This window comes from Heterodontus francisci, chromosome 9 (assembly GCF_036365525.1).
Source record: "Heterodontus francisci isolate sHetFra1 chromosome 9, sHetFra1.hap1, whole genome shotgun sequence".
In the NCBI taxonomy this organism is placed as follows: domain Eukaryota; kingdom Metazoa; phylum Chordata; class Chondrichthyes; order Heterodontiformes; family Heterodontidae; genus Heterodontus; species Heterodontus francisci.
Window position 1 is genome coordinate 22,983,385 of NC_090379.1, and position 17,967 is coordinate 23,001,351.

At 43.3% G+C, this 17,967-nt stretch overlaps 1 protein-coding gene across 11 annotated transcripts in view; it reads right to left on the bottom strand.

Annotated features, from left to right (window-relative positions):
* rps6kl1 (ribosomal protein S6 kinase-like 1) overlaps positions 1–16,301 on the bottom strand; it is a 60,198-nt gene extending 43,897 nt beyond the window's left edge. For 2 of the 11 annotated variants that reach the window (XM_068038680.1, XM_068038670.1), the window contains exons 1-4: positions 15,545–15,916; positions 7,263–7,397; positions 4,318–5,029; positions 3,064–3,841 (exon numbers count right to left, since the gene is read on the bottom strand). The gene's annotated coding sequence lies outside the window, so the exon portion shown is untranslated. The other 9 variants (XM_068038675.1, XM_068038671.1, XM_068038672.1 and 6 more) reach the window with 9 other exon arrangements.
* Positions 16,302–17,967: the final 1,666 nt, after the last annotated feature.

Here is a 17,967-nt window from a genome sequence, read left to right on the forward strand (position 1 = left end):
AACAGAAAGTTAATTATATCCTTTGTTGTTATTTTACATATGATCATAAGTTGAGGGGCATGGAACATTTTTCATTTTGTCAACAAGAATTCCCAAAAAGGTACATTATGGATTAGATACAAAGTAAAGCTCCATCTCTGTGGCAATATCTGCCTAAATCCTTGCCATAGAAAGGCAGATCTAACTGCACTAGTGTGATATTTCCGTTTCACACATCTACTACCTTTATTTCCTTCCTGAATGAGATTGATAACTTATTACACTGAACAACAGTTTTCAACCCTGACTTCACAACCAGTAGTTTGAGACTATCCCTTGCTTGTTTTGAACCCATACAGATGCTAAGAGACTTTAAACCTATTAAAATTTAAGTGCAAGTGTGAATGTCATGTGACGACCAGGTGAGGAAGGGATCTAGGGCCCCACTCTCAGCCTTTTGCTGGTTTGGCCGTAACAGGGTTTAACTTTCAAAACAGTGTTTTAGCTTCCTGTCAGTCAGTCCTTACTCACTGTTCTATTACGACCAGGTGAGATGGGGGGTCTAGGGCTCCTCATTACTGCACTGAAGTGCCAGCCCAAGTGGTGTCTTTCTAAATGAAGTTATGTTCAATGTCCAGTAAGCATTCAAGTAATGTTCCATATGACAAAAATATATTTCCATCTGGCAGGTTAACGTCTTAAAAACTTCACTATGTGGTAGCATAGAGTGCAGGGGGATACCGGTGCAGATTTATGCTCCATCTACCTTGTACTATGATGGCCTACACCACGAAATTAAAAGAAATTCCGGTTGCCTCCACTAGATATTTTTGCATCACATATAGCATCCCCAATACAAGGGCAACAAGCAAGTAAGTGGCCTTCTGCAATACTGAGATGAAATCCTTATTTCATCAGATGTACGAGTTTAAAAAAAAACAAAGCCTGCATTTATATAGCACCTTTCACAAGCAGAGAACATCTGAAAGTGCTTCAGAGCCAAATAAATACTTTTTTTTTTAAATAAAAAAAGTGTAGTCACATTTGTAATGTACCCAAATGTAGCAGCGAGGTAAACAAGACAATTCTTTCTTTTAAAAAAAATGTTGTTGAAGTATAAATATTGGCCTGGACACTGGGAGAACTTCGCTGCTCTTCTTTGTACAGTGCCATGGGATCTTTTACAGTCAGCTGAGGGGGCAAACAAAGCTCCAATTTAACATCTCATACGAAAAAAATTCCTCACTACTGCACTGAAGTGCTAGCCCACGTGGTGCGCTCAAGTCTCTAGATCAGGGTTTGAACCAACAGTCTTGGGTACTACCAGAGTCAAGATCAATGCCTTTTGCAAATTTCCCCTTCCTTCCTGTGGAAGGCTTCTTCTCTACTCTGTGCTTCTCTTCCCTTATTTTAGTTCTTGGGATATAGGCTTTACCAGCAAGGCTGACATTTTATTGCCCCCACCCATAATTACCCTGGAGGTGCTGGTGATTGGCTTTCTTCTTGATCCACTGCTTGTTAGGCAGGGAGTGCCAGGATTTTGATCCAGAGACAATGAAGGAACATCAGTAAATTTCCAAGTCTGAATGTTACGTAACCTGTGGCAGGGGGTGGGCAACTTGGAGGTTATGGTGTTCCAATGCACCAGCTTCCCTTATCCTTCTAGGTAATGGAGGTCATGGGTTTAGGAGGTACTGCTGAATAAGCCAAGTAAGTTGGCTGCAGTGCATCTTGCAGCTGCAGCATACCAGTGGTAGAGGGGAGCGGATGGGGTGCCGATCAAGCAGCCTACTTTGTCCTGGCTGGTGGTTTGAACTTAGTGTTATTCGAGCTGCGCCCATCCAGGCAAGCGGAGAGTATTCCATCACACTCCTGACATGTGGAGGTGGTGTTTTGGGAGTCAGGAGCTGAATCACTTGAGTTTCCTGTCAATGATGACCCCTAGGATGCTGATGGTGGGAGATTCATGGATGGTAATGCTATTAATGGTGAGGGATTCACTAATGGCAATGCTATTTAATATTTTGGGGTGGTTAGATTCTCTCTTGTTGCAATGGTTACTGCCTGGCACTTGTGCGGTGCAAATGTTACTTGCCACTTATCAGCCCAAGCCTGAATGTTTAGTTTAGTTTAGTGATACAGCACTGAAAGAGGCCCTTCGGCGCACTGAAACAGGCCCTTTGGCCCACCGAGTCTGTGCCGACCATCAACCACCCATTTATACTAATCCTACACTAACCCCCATATTCCTACCACATCCCCACCTGTCCCTATATTTCCCTACCACCTACCTATACTAGGGGCAATTTATAATGGCCAATTTACCTATCAACCTGCAAGTCTTTTGGCTGTGGGAGGAAACCGGAGCACCCGGAAAAAACCCACGCAGACATGGAGAACTTGCAAACTCCACACAGGTAGTACCCAAAATTGAACCCGGGTCGCTGGAGCTGAGGCTGCGGTGCTAACCACCGCGCCAATATGCCGTCCAAGCCTGCTACACTTGCACATGAACTGATTCATTATTTAAAGGAATTTCAAAATTCGCTGAACCCTGTGCAGTGAATAGTCACACTTCTGAACATATGATGGTCAGACCACTGATGAAGCAGCTGAAGATAGGGCTTAGCCTGCTGCACTGAGGAACTCCTACAACGATGCCCTGAGTCGAGATAATTCACCTTCAATAACCACAACCATTTTCCCTTGTGCCTGTTTTATTTATTTGTTTTTATTTAGAGATACAGCACTGAAACAGGCCCTTCGACCCACTGAGTCTGTGCCGACCAAGGACCACCCATTTATACTAACCCTACAGTAATCCCATATTCCCTACCACCTACCTACACTAGGAGCAATTTACAATGGCCAATTTACCTATCACCTGCAAGTCTTTGGCGGTAGGAGGAAACCGGAGCACCCGGCGAAAACCCACGCGGTCACAGGGAGAACTTGCAAACTCCGTACAGGCAGTACCCAGAATTGAACCCAGATCCCTGGAGCTGTGAGGCTGCAGTGCTAACCACCGCGCCACTGTGCCGTCCCAGCCACTGGAGTTCTCTACCTGATCACCATTGATTTTACTTTTAAAGACTGTAATGCAGTCTGGAGCTCGGTGGTCCTGGCAGAATCCAAATTGATCAGGTTAATAGTGCGTAAGTGCCGCTTGATAGTACAGTTGATGATTTCTTCCATCATTTTGATGATTGAGAGTAGGCTGTAAGGCAGTAACAAACTTCATGAATCTAGCAACTGAGAATTGTCAATTTGCTGACTAATCATAGGAAGTGACAACTTCATTCATAATGGAATGGCTTTATACTCAAATATATTCAGTATGAGATGGATGGGGGCAAGAACGAGGTTTAAGAGATAGTGAATGGAGCTACTTTGGGATTGTTGTTACTAGCTAATGCTTTAAAATTAGTAATAATGTTGTAGTACAGGTAGGAGCAGATGAACTCTGTTCAGAACTGCAATATTTATTTCATATCAGTTGACTTCCTGTGGGTCTACAAACATGGTGTCAAGATTAAGTGTAGTCTTCAGATAAAGCAGGATTAGAGGGCAAGTGATAAATGGACCAGGCCATACTGATGTAGTTAATTCCCTGTTTTAAAGACATTTATCTTCATCTATAAATATATTATAAATTTTAAATCTGTCTATTTCCTGTCAACTTTCAACTCAATAGTGGCAGTAGAGTGTAATTACAACATGTTACGTTTACATAGGCAGTTTCCATCATAACCTGTTCCGAAGAAGGGTCACTGACCTGAAACGTTAACTCTGCTTCTCTTTCCACAGATGCTGCCAGACCTGCTGAGTGGTTCCAGCATTTCTTGTTTTTATTCCATCATAACTGTGTTACGAACAGGTAGTTAATTAAAAAACAAAACAAATTTCTTTGTTTTTCCAACCAGCTGTCCGTAAACAGGTTAGTGATTGAATTTTTCCTTCCCTTAAACCCTGATAATAAACGACCGCAATAACAATACTGTTGTTAAGTTAAATCAAAGAATTGGGGTTTATTAACACACACAAACTCAGGAAGAGGTGGGGTTGTTAACTTCTCAATGCATGCTTACAAACATACAAGGACAGGTTAAAAGGTGTAAAAAGGAAAGGACATTTTAGTAAATAGAACTATAAACTAACATGAATTTCAGGTGAACCTAGAGTCCATCTTTAATTATCAAAAAGTCCAAACAAACTAGAGATCACTGAACAGGAAATGCTGAATGGGGGAGGAATGGTTGGAAAAAAAAACCTCCACTTGCAAATTTCTTCTTTGCACTCCTGAAGATAAATGGAGGTAGCTTAATTTGCTGAAGTTACCTTTTGCTTAGATGGAAAGTTGGCAGAAAACAGGTTTTCTTCTTGCTTCTCGCAGACTGTGTCTTTTTCATTTTCTTGCTTCTTGTAAGAAAGGTCTCAGAAGAGTGTAGAGAGAGGTGTGCAGCTTCAGTTAGCTATGCTAATCTGTATGAGATGTTCTCTCAACTGCTACAGTTTTACATTCAGGCAGGCTGAACAAGGCAGCCCCTGGGCCCCTTGACCCCTTCAATTTGGCATTTGGAATTCTGACTCTACAATGGGTCAATGACGTCACCAAATCAGTACCCTGCCCAGAGGCCAGCCTGAGTGACATGCTGGGCCTTCAGTCAAGCAGGGAGCTGGTCAGTCAAGGCTGTAGCAGCAGGCAAGGAGGATTAAAAAAAAAAAAGAGGGCTCGTGGTGGTGGGGGAGGGGAAGGACATCAAGGACACGGTGGTTGGTGGGGTGGTGGGGAAAAAGAAAAGGATGTAGGGGACGTTCGGAGGCCTCAGGGGTAGATTGCCTGATCGCAGAGGCTCCTCAGGTAGGTACCTGGATCCAGGAGGTAGGTAAACAAGTATGTACTTCCTCAATCCAACAAATCTTCACCTCAAATGAAGCTGCCAGGTTACCCGATACTCAGGAAACCCAGCCGACAGCTGTTAAAGTCGAAAACTTGAATGACAGTGAGGCTCCCAGTCTCGTTACCATATTGTTACGTCCTCAGTGGAGACTGTTAACATTAAAAATGAGATATGAACCCTCAGACCAATCTAAAGAACTACACAAGATTTCACGTTTTAAGACTATTTATAACAACTAAATTAAATTAAATCCATTAACTAAATAGTACTTTGGAAGTAGTTGATGCCCCAAAATTAACAAACAAAAAGTATTTTTATACTTATTAAAATACTTGAAAACCTCACACCACACTTATACATTACATAGTACTCTGATGGCGAAAGCTTTGCAGTCAAAGTTCCCAAACTCCTCCCAGTTGCAATGGATTAGATCTCGCAAATCTTTTCAAAATCAATGTCCTCTGCGCACACTTCTGAGCACTTCTGACCTGGACGTCGGTGATTAAGAGAATTCCTGGGTGATCCTGTTGGGGTTTTATTTCTGCACAAACCTCAGCTTTCAAAACTGGTTCAAATCTTCGCCGCCTTTCACTGTACCTGTATTCTGAGAGCAGGTGTTCCCTCTCACTCCCTTGTGGCTGCCACTGCTGGTTGTCTTTCTTTCTTACAGCCTGCCTGCAGAAAATCTGTGGAATTTATCTGGACTCCAAAGTAAATAGCTTATTGTCTTAGTCCAATATGCAAAATCTAGAAATCTGGTTTCACAGCCACCTGGGCTTTCCATTGTTTCCAGGTGTTAACAGCTGCCATGGATATTTACATCCTCAGAATCTCTGACTCCTTGTTTAGGATCCGAGAGTCTGGGAGGGTGAAACCCATTGTTCGTCAGATGTTATACGCCCGTATTTTCTGTTTTTCAAAGTCTTTGATCTGTGTTCTCTGTTACCCTGGCAACAGATCTCTGTCTTGACCTTAAGCAGAGTGAATGTAACATCACCTGACTTCTCAGACTCAATCTTAAAACTTTTTAAAAAACATAAATCATGCTGCAAAGTCCAGCGTTGATAACAGTATTTAAAGTTCCAACCCCCGTCATTGGAACAGGTTGGTCACACGCCCACCTACTCGCCTCAGTTAAAATGAAATAGGCAGGTTGGAGGCGGGTTTGGGTCAGGAAACAGATTTCGCAGACTTCAATCCCCCCACCCTACCCAAACACTTTTTTTTTTAAAGATTAAAATTTTCCCCCAGTGTCAGAAGTCCCAGAACCAGTAACTCTGTTTGCTAATTTCCCTCGTAAGCTTGCAAGAACAACAAAGGCCAATTGCAAACTCTTCTGCCTTGGTCATGTGAGGTTTGTCAGTTCTCTACCTTGGGGTACAAAAGGGCCAACATGCCATATGACAGCAGGCTGTTCTGTGCAGGTGATGACAATGGGTAGAACAGGTTTGCCCTGGTGCTTGCAGTATAGCTCGGGTGTTTGGTACACGGTGCAATGAAGCATAATGCTGCGGGTTCAATTCTCGACTTGGGATTGGCTGGTGATGTATTTGCACGGTAGCCATTTCATTTCTTTTACCAGAAAGGTTACAGGGATGAGGGAGTTTAACTACAAGGTCAGGTTGGAGAAGCTGGGCTCGTTCTCCTTGGAGCAAAGGAGACTGAGGGGAGAGATCTTGATAGACGTGTACAAGATTATGTTTTGATAAGGTAGACAAAGAAAAACTGTTTCCATTAGCTGATGGTACAAAGACTAGGGGATGCAGATTGAAGGTTTTGGGCAAGGGATAAAAAGGTCGGGGGGCAGGGAAAGAGTTGAGGAAAAACCTTTTTTATGCAGTGAGCAGTAATGATCTGGAACTCACTGCTTATGAGGGTGGTGGAAGTGGAGACAATGATTTCAATATGAGGGAAATAAACTTGCAGGACTACAGGGATAGAGCAGGGGAATGGGACTGATTAGGTTGCTCTAGAGAGCAAGCATGGACTCGATGAGCGAAATGGCCTGCTTCTGCAATGCTAAGACTCTCACACAGCCCAAAGTCAGTAGCAATAATAGGTCTGGGGACAACTCTGGAAATATTTGGTGGGTACTTTCGCTAATTTTCTCTCATTTTACTTCTCTTTCCAAAGAGCACTAAATCGCTGTGGGCTACTGTTCATTTCAGCTGTAGAAAGAGAGGCAGAAAAATCACCTTGCCACATCTGCAGCACATTCAGCACAGGAAAGGTTAACAGCAAAACTGACGTCTGCAAACTGAAGACAGACCCCCTCACCACTATGCACAGCAAAAGCTGAATGTTCCTTCAACACAGAATGCTCAGTATGGATTGGCTGCTAATGACATCATCCTGTTGTAACTGTCACAGGGAGACACCCACCTGTGGGAGCTTTGTGTTCTGCTCTTTTGCTCTTCCACTGAGCTCATTACAAGAGAATGCAACAAGCAGCACTCAATAGTACCACACGCCTGGTTTAACGACAACCATTCTTGTGCCAACTTACGATCACCTGAGCTTGAAAACACAAAATGATTCTTTTACAGCTTTCAAAAAAATACAACTGCTTTTAGAAAAGAGTTTTCTGTAACTTCTATGCTTAAGCCGATCCAGTTCTTGTTCATTATTCTCCAGAACATTGTTATGCTCCGTTACAGTCAATCATCTACATCTATGGTTATTTTAGTACTCTGCTTCACATCCCTTCATTTTTTTGCCAATAGAAATAAATTCATTTGAACATTTACAGTTTTAAAACAAACCCCCAAAATTATGCTTTTATCTCTTTTCTGAACTCTCCACTACATCAGTGTTCTTTTGAAGGTTAGGTGCCTTAAAACGGCACACATTGTTTTACATGATCATGCCAATGAATACTACAGCTGAACAATTATTTTAAGCTTGATGTATTTAGTGGTCCAATTAGCCCATTTGATAAACTTCATGGTGACTGGATACTTTCGCTTTATGGTGAACAAAGACAAATGTTCTTCTTTCTTCCTTTGCTAATAGATACCCCTTTGTCTTGTACATGCGTCAGGTTTTCTGTTTTAACGCACATTACTTCGCATTTATCAGCATTAAATCTACTCGTCATGTTTTAGCCTTGAATGGCAGAAGTTAAATACAGTATACAATGGCTTTGCCGGCCATCAAAACCAGTAGGTAATTTTATCATGGCTAACCTTTCACCAGAGTCATAATCATAGGTTAACAGCATGTAGAAAGAAATAGACAAAACTAGCTTGAAGGATGAAATCAAGTAACACATTTGAGACAGTTTTCTAGAACAATATGTTGAGGAACCAACTGGGAACAAGCTATCTTAGATCTAGTATTGTGCAATGGGACAGTGTTGATCAGTAATATCATCATAAAGGATACTCTGGGAAAGAGTGATCATAATATGATGAATTTCACATTAAATTTGAGAGTAATGTGGTTAAGTCAAAAACTAGGATCTTAAAAATTTAAACAAAGTCAATTACAGAGGCATGAGGGGCAAGTTGATTGAGGGTAATTAGGAAAATCAGATTAAAAGATATGCTGGTAGATAAGCAAAAGCTAAACAAAATAAATTCTGAGGGTTGGGTTTAAAAACAAATCTGCAAAGGATGACCAAGAAATGGATAAAGAGGGAGAAATATAATGAGGGTAAACAAGCAAGAAATATAAAAACAGATTGCAAGAGCGTTTTACAAGTATGCAAAAAGGAACAGATTAGCAAAAGTAAACGTGGGTCCCCTGGAGGCAGAGAAACTATAATGGTGAATAAGGAAATGACAAAGACATTAAACAAATATTTTGTTTCTGCCTTCACAGTAGACAAAGAATATAATAAAAACTGTGGAAACCAAGGTTCTGGTGATAGTGAGGAATGTAATTAATATTAGAAAAGAATAATTTATGGGACTAAAAGCCAACAAATCGCCTGGATGTGATGGTCTACACCCCAGGGTATTGAGGGGTAGTCGCAGCGATAGTGGATGATCGGTTTTAATCTTCCAGAATTCCCTACATTCTTGAACTGCTCCAATGGATCAGAAGAAAATGTAACCCAGAGGTTCAAGAAAGGAGAGAGAAAGAAAACGGGAACTATAGGCCAGTTAGCCTGATATCAGAGGTAGGGACAATGCTCGGAGGTGGTTACAGGGCACTTGGAAAATCACAATATGATTAGGCAACGTCAACGTGGTTTTATTAAAGGGAAATTGCATTTGACAAACCTATTAGAGTTTTTTGATGTAATTAACAGGGTAGATAAAGGGGAACTAGTGGACACAGTATAGTTGGACTTTTAGAAGGCACTCGATAAGATGAATGTTATAATAAACCAAAAACAGATTCATGGGAATAAATATAAAACATTAATTTTGCAGGTTCAGAGAGTCATAGAACTATAGAAAGCTCACAGCACAGAAGGAGGCCATTAAGCTACTCATATCCATGCTGCGCTCTGCAAGAGCGACTCAGCTAGTTCTGCTACCCTGCACATATTTCATGGCCCTGAAAATGCTCTATCTTCAGGTGCTCATCCAATTCCTTGTTGCCAATTGAATCTGCTTCCACCACACACTCAGCCAGTGCATTCCAGATCCTAACCACTCATTGCATAATGTGGCCACTGTTTCATTTGCTAATCATAAATTGGTGCCCGCTGGTTTTCAACCTTGTTGCCAATGGGAACAGTTTCTTTCAATCTAAACGATTTAGACCCCTCAATTTTGAGCACCTTTATCAAATCTCCTATCAAGCTTATTTTCTCGAAGGAGAACAACCCCAGCTTCTCCATTCTATCCATGTAACTGAAGTCCCGCATCCCCAGAACCATTCTGGTAAAGTGTCATGCACCCACTCCCTAAAACCTTCATATCCTTCCTAAAGTGCAGTGCCCAGAATTGTACACAACACTCCTGTTGAAGCTGAACCAGTATTTTTATAGAGGCTCATCATAACTTACTTGCTTTTGTACTCTATTTATAAAACCCGGGATCCCAAATGCCTTAACTGTTTTCTCAACCCGTCCTGCCATCTTCAACGATTTGTGCACAAATACCCCCAGGTCCCTCTACTCCTACAACAACTTTAGTATCGTATCCTTGATTTTGTATGGTCTCTCATTCTTCCTACCAAAATATATCACTTTACTGCATTAAATTTCATCTGCTACATGTCCGTTCATTCCACCAGTCTGTCTACGTCCTCTTAAAGCCTAACGCTATCCTCCTCACAGTTCACCATAATTTCAAGTTTTGTGTTATCTGCAAATTTTAAAATTGTGCCCTGCACACCAAAGTCTAGGTCATTAATATAGATCAAGAAAAGCAGTGATCGTAGTACTGACCCCTGGGGAGCCCCACTGTAAATCTTCCTCCAGTCTAAAAAACAACTGTTCACCACTTTCTCAACCAACCCGTGTCAATGCTGCCATTTTCCCTTTTATTCCATGGGATTCAGCTTTGCTGACAAGACAATTCTGTCACACTTCATCAAAAGCCTTTTGGAAGTCCATGTGCACCACATCAACCACACTACCCCCATTAACCCTCTGTTACTTCATCAAAAAGCTCAATCAAGTTAGTTTAAACACGATTTGCCTTTAACAAATCAATCCTAGGTTCCTTAATTAATCCATTCTTGAACAGGTGACTTAATTTTGACCTGGATTACGATCTCTAAACCTTCCCCACCACCAAGATTAAACTGATTAGCCAATAGTTGCTAGATTTATCCTTACACCCTTTTTTGAATAAGGGTGTTAGCATTTGCAACTCTCCAGTCCTCTGGCACCACCCAGTGTCTAAGGAGGATTTGAAGATTATGGCCAGTACCTCTGCAATTTCTACTTCTGTTTTTTCCTCAGAGGGTCGTGAGTCTTTGGAACTCTCTTCCTCAAAAAAGGCAGTGGAAGCAATCTTTTAATTATTTTAAAGCAGAGGTAAATAGATTCTTGATAAGCAAAAAGGGTGAAAGATTATCGGAGGTAGGCAGGAATATGCAGTCGAGGTTACAATCAGATCAGTCGTCATGATTTCACTGAACAGCGGAGCAGGCTTGAGGGGCCATATGATTGCCCATTTCTACCCTCAACCCCACAGAAACCCCTCTGGACTCAAATTCTCCACATGCTTCATTTCGACCACACCTTCGACACCTCCCATAAATCAACTCATCCAAAACGCTCATTAGCAACAAATCCCACTTGTGCATCAACTTCATCTTCACTGACCAACAGTGGCTCCTTGTCCCCCAACACATCGAATTTCAAACTCTTGTCTTATCATTTCTTTCTTTTGGGCCTCCTTATCTCGAGAGACAATGGATACGCGCCTGGAGGTGGTCAGTGGTTTGTGAAGCAGCGCCTGGAGTGGCTATAAAGGCCAATTCTGGAGTGACAGGCTCTTCCACAGGTGCTGCAGAGAAATTTGTTTGTTGGGGCTGTTGCACAGTTGGCTCTCCCCTTGCGCCTCTGTCTTTTTTCCTGCCAACTACTAAGTCTCTTCGACTCGCCACAATTTAGCCCTGTCTTTATGGCTGCCCGCCAGCTCTGGCGAATGCTGGCAACTGACTCCCACGACTTGTGATCAATGTCACACGATTTCATGTCGCGTTTGCAGACGTCTTTATAACGGAGACATGGACGGCCGGTGGGTCTGATACCAGTGGCGAGCTCGCTGTACAATGTGTCTTTGGGGATCCTGCCATCTTCCATGCGGCTCACATGGCCAAGCCATCTCAAGCGCCGCTGACTCAGTAGTGTGTATAAGCTGGGGGTGTTGGCCGCTTCAAGGACTTCTGTGTTGGAGATATAGTCCTGCCACCTGATGCCAAGTATTCTCCGAAGGCAGCGAAGATGGAATGAATTGAGACGTCGCTCTTGGCTGGCATACGTTGTCCAGGCCTCGCTGCCGTAGAGCAAGGTACTGAGGACACAGGCCTGGTACACTCGGACTTTTGTGTTCCGTGTCAGTGCGCCATTTTCCCACACTCTCTTGGCCAGTCTGGACATAGCAGTGGAAGCCTTACCCATGCGCTTGTTGATTTCTGCATCTAGAGACAGGTTACTGGTGATAGTTGAGCCTAGGTAGGTGAACTCTTGAACCACTTCCAGAGCGTGGTCGCCAATATTGATGGATGGAGCATTTCTGACATCCTGCCCCATGATGTTCGTTTTCTTGAGGCTGATGGTTAGGCCAAATTCATTGCAGGCAGACGCAAACCTGTCGATGAGACTCTGCAGGCATTCTTCAGTGTGAGATGTTAAAGCAGCATCGTCAGCAAAGAGGAGTTCTCTGATGAGGACTTTCCGTACTTTGGACTTCGCTCTTAGACGGGCAAGGTTGAACAACCTGCCCCCTGATCTTGTGTGGAGGAAAATTCCTTCTTCAGAGGATTTGAACGCATGTGAAAGCAGCAGGGAGAAGAAAATCCCAAAAAGAGTGGGTGCGAGAACACAGCCCTGTTTCACACCACTCAGGATAGGAAAGGGCTCTGATGAGGAGCCACCATGTTGAATTGTGCCTTTCATATTGTCATGGAATGAGGTGATGATACTTAGTAGCTTTGGTGGACATCCGATCTTTTCTAGTAGTCTGAAGAGACCACGTCTGCTGACGAGGTCAAAGGCTTTGGTGAGATCAATGAAAGCAATGTAGAGGGGCATCTGTTGTTCACGGCATTTCTCCTGTATCTGACGAAGGGAGAACAGCATGTCAATAGTCGATCTCTCTGCACGAAAGCCACACTGTGCCTCAGGGTAGACGCGCTCGGCCAGCTTCTGGAGCCTGTTCAGAGCGACTCGAGCAAAGACTTTCCCCACTATGCTGAGCAGGGAGATTCCACGGTAGTTGTTGCAGTCACCGCGGTCACCTTTGTTTTTATAGAGGGTGATGATGTTGGCATCGCGCATGTCCTGGGGTACTGCTCCCTCGTCCCAGCACAGGCATAGCAGTTCATGTAGTGCTGAGAGTATAGCAGGCTTGGCACTCTTGATTATTTCAGGGGTAATGCTGTCCTTCCCAGGGGCTTTTCCGTTGGCTAGGGAATCAATGGCATCACTGAGTTCCGATTTGGTTGGCTGTATGTCCAGCTCATCCATGACTGGTAGAGGCTGGGCTGCATTGAGGGCAGTCTCAGTGACAGCATTCTCCCTGGAGTACAGTTCTAGGTAGTGCTCAACCCAGCGGTCCATCTGTTTGCGTTGGTCAGTGATTATGTCCCCCGATTTAGATTTGAGGGGGGTGATCTTCTTGATGGTTGGCCCAAGAGCTCTCTTCATGCCATCATACATTCCTCTGATGTTTCCGGTGTCTGAGGCCAGCTGAATATGACTGCATAGGTGTTGCCAGTAGTCGTTTGCGCAACGCCTAGCTGTTCTTTGTGCAGTACTTCTGGCTGCTTTAAGTGCTGCGGATGTTAAATCGCTGGGGGCTTTCTTGTAGTTCAAAAGTGCAATGCGCTTAGCGGCTATGACAGGTTCCAGCTCTTCATTATGAGATTGAAACCAGTCTGCATTTCTCTTCGCACTTTTGCCGTAGGTGGTCAAAGCTGACTCATAGATGGCGTCTCTGATGTGGGCCCACTTGGTCTCAGCATCCCCTGTGGGAGTGTTTTGAAGGGCTGTTACAAGTGAATTTAGAAATTTTTGTAACAGCTGTGGGTGAGAAATTCTGCCATTAAATTCTATCATTAAATTCTCCCTATTGCCTTACCCAACCTGCATCTGCAACCATGCAGCTTTACATTCCCATGCCACACTACTTGGACTTCTGCTCTTACCCTCTGTGTCCCACCATTGGTGGTAGAGCCTGCAATTACCTCACCCCATCTCTCCACCTTAAAAAAATCTTTTTTTTAAAAATATAGCTTTTTGATCAAACTCAGTCATGTCTTCTGACTTTCCATTATGGCTCAATGTTTATTTCTTCCACAAGATCATTACAGATAAGGAAGACCATTCAGATTATCTTACTTCATTTATCCAGTGAGACCTTAAAGGCCTCCCTTGCAGCATTCTATTGTTTCTTAAATTACTCCCAGGTTTTCATCTGCTCTACTTTACCTAGAAGTCCACTCCATATATCTATCACCGAGAAAAACTTCAAGATCAGTCCGAATTTTCTTTTAAGTTTGAACTTTTGTCTCCTTGTACTGCTTATAAATTAATGACATCTTGCCTCAAAAATTAAAGATATATTTCAATACATTTAACCATCTTAGATACCTCCATAAGATAATCTCTTAGACTTCCATTTTGACTGAAAAGCCCAAGTTTCACCAATCTTCTCCACCACCACACACTGTAAAGGATGGCGAGAGATTTTCCACATTAAAGGCTCAATGTGATCTATACCTCTCAAATAGATATACCAACAACTATATGCCTATCTCTTGAATATACTACAGTAGATTACAGGAAAGATTCTCCCTGTGTCTGCGTGGGTTTTCTCCAGGTGCTCCGGTTTCCTCCCACAAGCCAAAAGACTTGCAGGTTGATAGGTAAATTGGCCATTATAAATTGTCACTAGTATAGGTAGGTGGTAGGGAAATATAGGGACAGGTGGGGATGTTTGGTAGGAATATGGGATTAGTATAAATGGGTGGTTGACGTTCGGCACAGACTCGGTGGGCCGAAGGGCCTGTTTCAGTGCTGTATCTCTAATCAAAATTAATCGATGTTCATTGTAGGACCATTTTTGGAGCATTAGAAAATTGAAAACAGTCTACAGAATTAGTGCTACAGCCATCTACAATACAGCAGATGAGGCAACATGTCAGGGCGTTCCAACAATGCCAGAAACTGCAGCAGTGAACAAAATTATGAAAATTCACTTCAGCTCCAATGTGCATCACTTCCTTGATGCATGTTCCACCAGGCATTACTTTACATAACACACAGAAAGGTGGTGTTTTTCACCACCGCATTTCTTTTTTTTTAAAAAAGAAAAATGAGAATGCATCAAGCATTATAGAACAGGTTTGAGAAAAAGAGAACTTAATTTTACTGATCTATAGATGATACTGTATTGCAATTGTAAAACAGGCACCATTTAATGAAAGAGACTAGCAAATATCTCACTTGTTTGCAAAATTGCATTATAAATTCACTGTACCTGACATAAGTCTTTTAATTGCCTACTACCTCCCAAACAAAATACTTGCCAGACACTTTCCTTGAAGCCAGAGCATGCCTTTTTAAAAAATCTTATGCTAATACAAGCCACTTAGACACGATCACAATATTAGAGGTGTTAATTTGCTAAATCTTCCTGTGGCATTCACAGCTGTTATTCTCAACATGTCATACACTTCACACATTTAAACTGCAATGATATCAGACATTCAGATGAGATTATCCACTGGGAAGGTATCCAGGTTCGATTCATTTCTATGCTTATTTTATTAACTATTGATTAATTAACAGGCGCGCATGGAGTTTTAACATCTGTAGGCGTGATGAATCCCAGGGGAAAAATGGTTGAATTTTTATGCGATTCGGAGGCAACCTGAAACTCTGGTCCAACATAATAGTCACTCTAAGTCTACCTATTGCAGATTTAGAACTGTTGCTTTTTCATATGTTGGGAAGAAGTGCAGGTACGTTAATAATTTAATCTAACTGGATTTCCTTTCAGAAGGCAGGATTAGATGTATTTGACATATACCTCCTGCCGTTGGGATGTAGGTCACGCTCTCCTCCCAGGTGATGTGTAGACATCGCTGTCCCCTGGGCTGTCCTACACCGTGCGAGCTCCGGGAATCGCCACTCATTCGCTCACCGCCGGGTTACATTGTATCGCCAAGCAGCAACTGTATCGCTTTCGCCTACTACCCGGCTTCATTTCCCGCCGACTCCCTCCTTTTCCTTACGGATGCACCAATTCTTTCCCTTCTCTCTCTCTCTCTCTCTCTCGTAAATTTACCTTTCTTCCAAATAACAATCCACCACTTCTGCAGCTTCCACCACTTTTCCCCACCCACAGCCAACCACTTTACGGTAACGTTGTAAAATTCCAAAACACACACACAAAGGTTCTCTGCTCCCAGCCAGCCCACCTTCAAATATTGTCGCAAACCGACACAGGGGAGGAGCCGATATTGACTGGCAGCTTTCTCCCCCTGTCTTGGTGGCACGGATTGTTGAATATCCTATTTCATGGATGAATCAGACATGCAGCGGTATTTGGAACAGTTTTTCCCCCAGTAAAAAAGTCGAGGATCCTGTGGTGTGCTGACATATTTGCCTGACTCGTGTCCTCATTTATTTACGTCCCCAGAAGCAGGGACTTTCAGCCAGTGGCAGCTGCCCGAGCAGAGATAGACTTAGCATTCTCCTCTTTGCCGAATCTTCCTTGCTTTCCACTCCCCGTTGCTATTCTGCTGTAACCATTGACACCTCATCTGAATCCGTCTTTTATTTGTTCCATTACCACACCCATTTGCCTTGCACCATCATCCATCCCTCTTGTCATGTAACCACTCCTCCCCTCCATCTGAACACAGACCATCCCCTTTATTACTCCATCCCCCGACCACACCCCTTTTCCGTGACTACTTGTTTGAAAACTGTTGATCGTTAATTGCTACAATGAAGTCGCCTTTGTGGTTATTCCAACAATTTCCTATTTTTTTTTTTGGCAGGGGGCGTTGGTGTAGTGGTAATGTCACTAGACTAGTAACCCTGCTAATGTTCTGGGGACATGGGTTTGAATCCGACCATGACAGATAGTGAAATTTGATTTCAATTAATAAATCTGGAATTAAAATCTCATCTTTTGTGCACAGGACATACCTGGGCAATTTTCTACATCGTCAGGGGTGGCTCCAGCGACCCAGGTTTAATTCTGGGTACTGCCTGTGCGGAGTTTGCAAGTTCTCCCTGTGACTGTGTGGTTTTTTGCTGGGTGCTCCGGTTTCCTCCCACAGCCAAAGACTTGCAGGTTGATAGGTAAATTGGCCATTATAAAGTGCCCCTAGTATAGGTAGGTGGTAGGGGAATATAGGGGATGTGATAGGAATATGGGATCAGTATAGGATTAGTATAAATGGGTGGTTGATGGTTGGCACAGACTCGGTGGGCCGAAGGGCCTGTTTCAGTGCTGTATCTCTAAAAAAAAAGATGCTAGTGTTGTAGCTGTCCTGGAACAGCTTGGCTAGGGGTGTGGCTAGTTCTGGAGCACAGGTCTTCAGTACTATTGCTGGAATGTTGTCAGGGGACCATAGTCTTTAAAGTATCCACTGCCTTCAGCCGTTTCTTGATACCATATTGAGTGAATAGGATTGGCTGAAGACTGGCATCTGTGATGCTGGAGTCCTCAGGAGTCTGAGATGGATGACCATGAAATAATTGTTGTAGAAACCCATCTGCTTCACTAATGACATTTAGGAAAGGAAGTCTGCTGTCCTTACATGGTCTGGCCTACATGTGACTCCAGACCCACAGCAATGTGGGTTGACTCTTAAAGGCCCTCTGAACTGGCCTAGCAAGCCACTCAGAATCAGAATCACAGAATAATACAGTGCAGAAGAGGCCTTCGGCCCATCGAGTCTGCACCGATGCATTAAAACATCTGACCTGTCTACCTAATCCCATTTGCCAGCACTTGGCCCATAGCCTTGAATGTTATGATGTGCCAAGTGCTCATCCAGGTACATTTTAAAGGATGTGAGGCAACCTGCATCTACCTGCATTCCAGACCTTCACCACCCTCTGGGTAAAAAAGTTCTTCCTCAAGTCCCCCTTAAACCTCCCACCCCTCACCTTAAACTTGTGACCCCTCGTAACTGACCCTTCAACTAAGAGGAACAGCTGCTCCCTATCCACCCTGTCCATGCCCCTCATAATCTTGTACACCTCGATCAGGTCACCCCTCAGTCTTCTCTGCTCCAGTGAAAACAACCCAAGCCTATCCAACCTCTTTTCATAGCTTAAATGTTCCATCCCAGGCAACATCCTGGTGAATCGCCTCTGCACCCCCTCCAATGCAATCACATCCTTCCTATAATGTGGCGACCAGAATTGCACACAGCACTCCAGCTGTGGCCTTACCAAAGTTCTGTACAACTCCAACATGACCTCCCTGCTTTT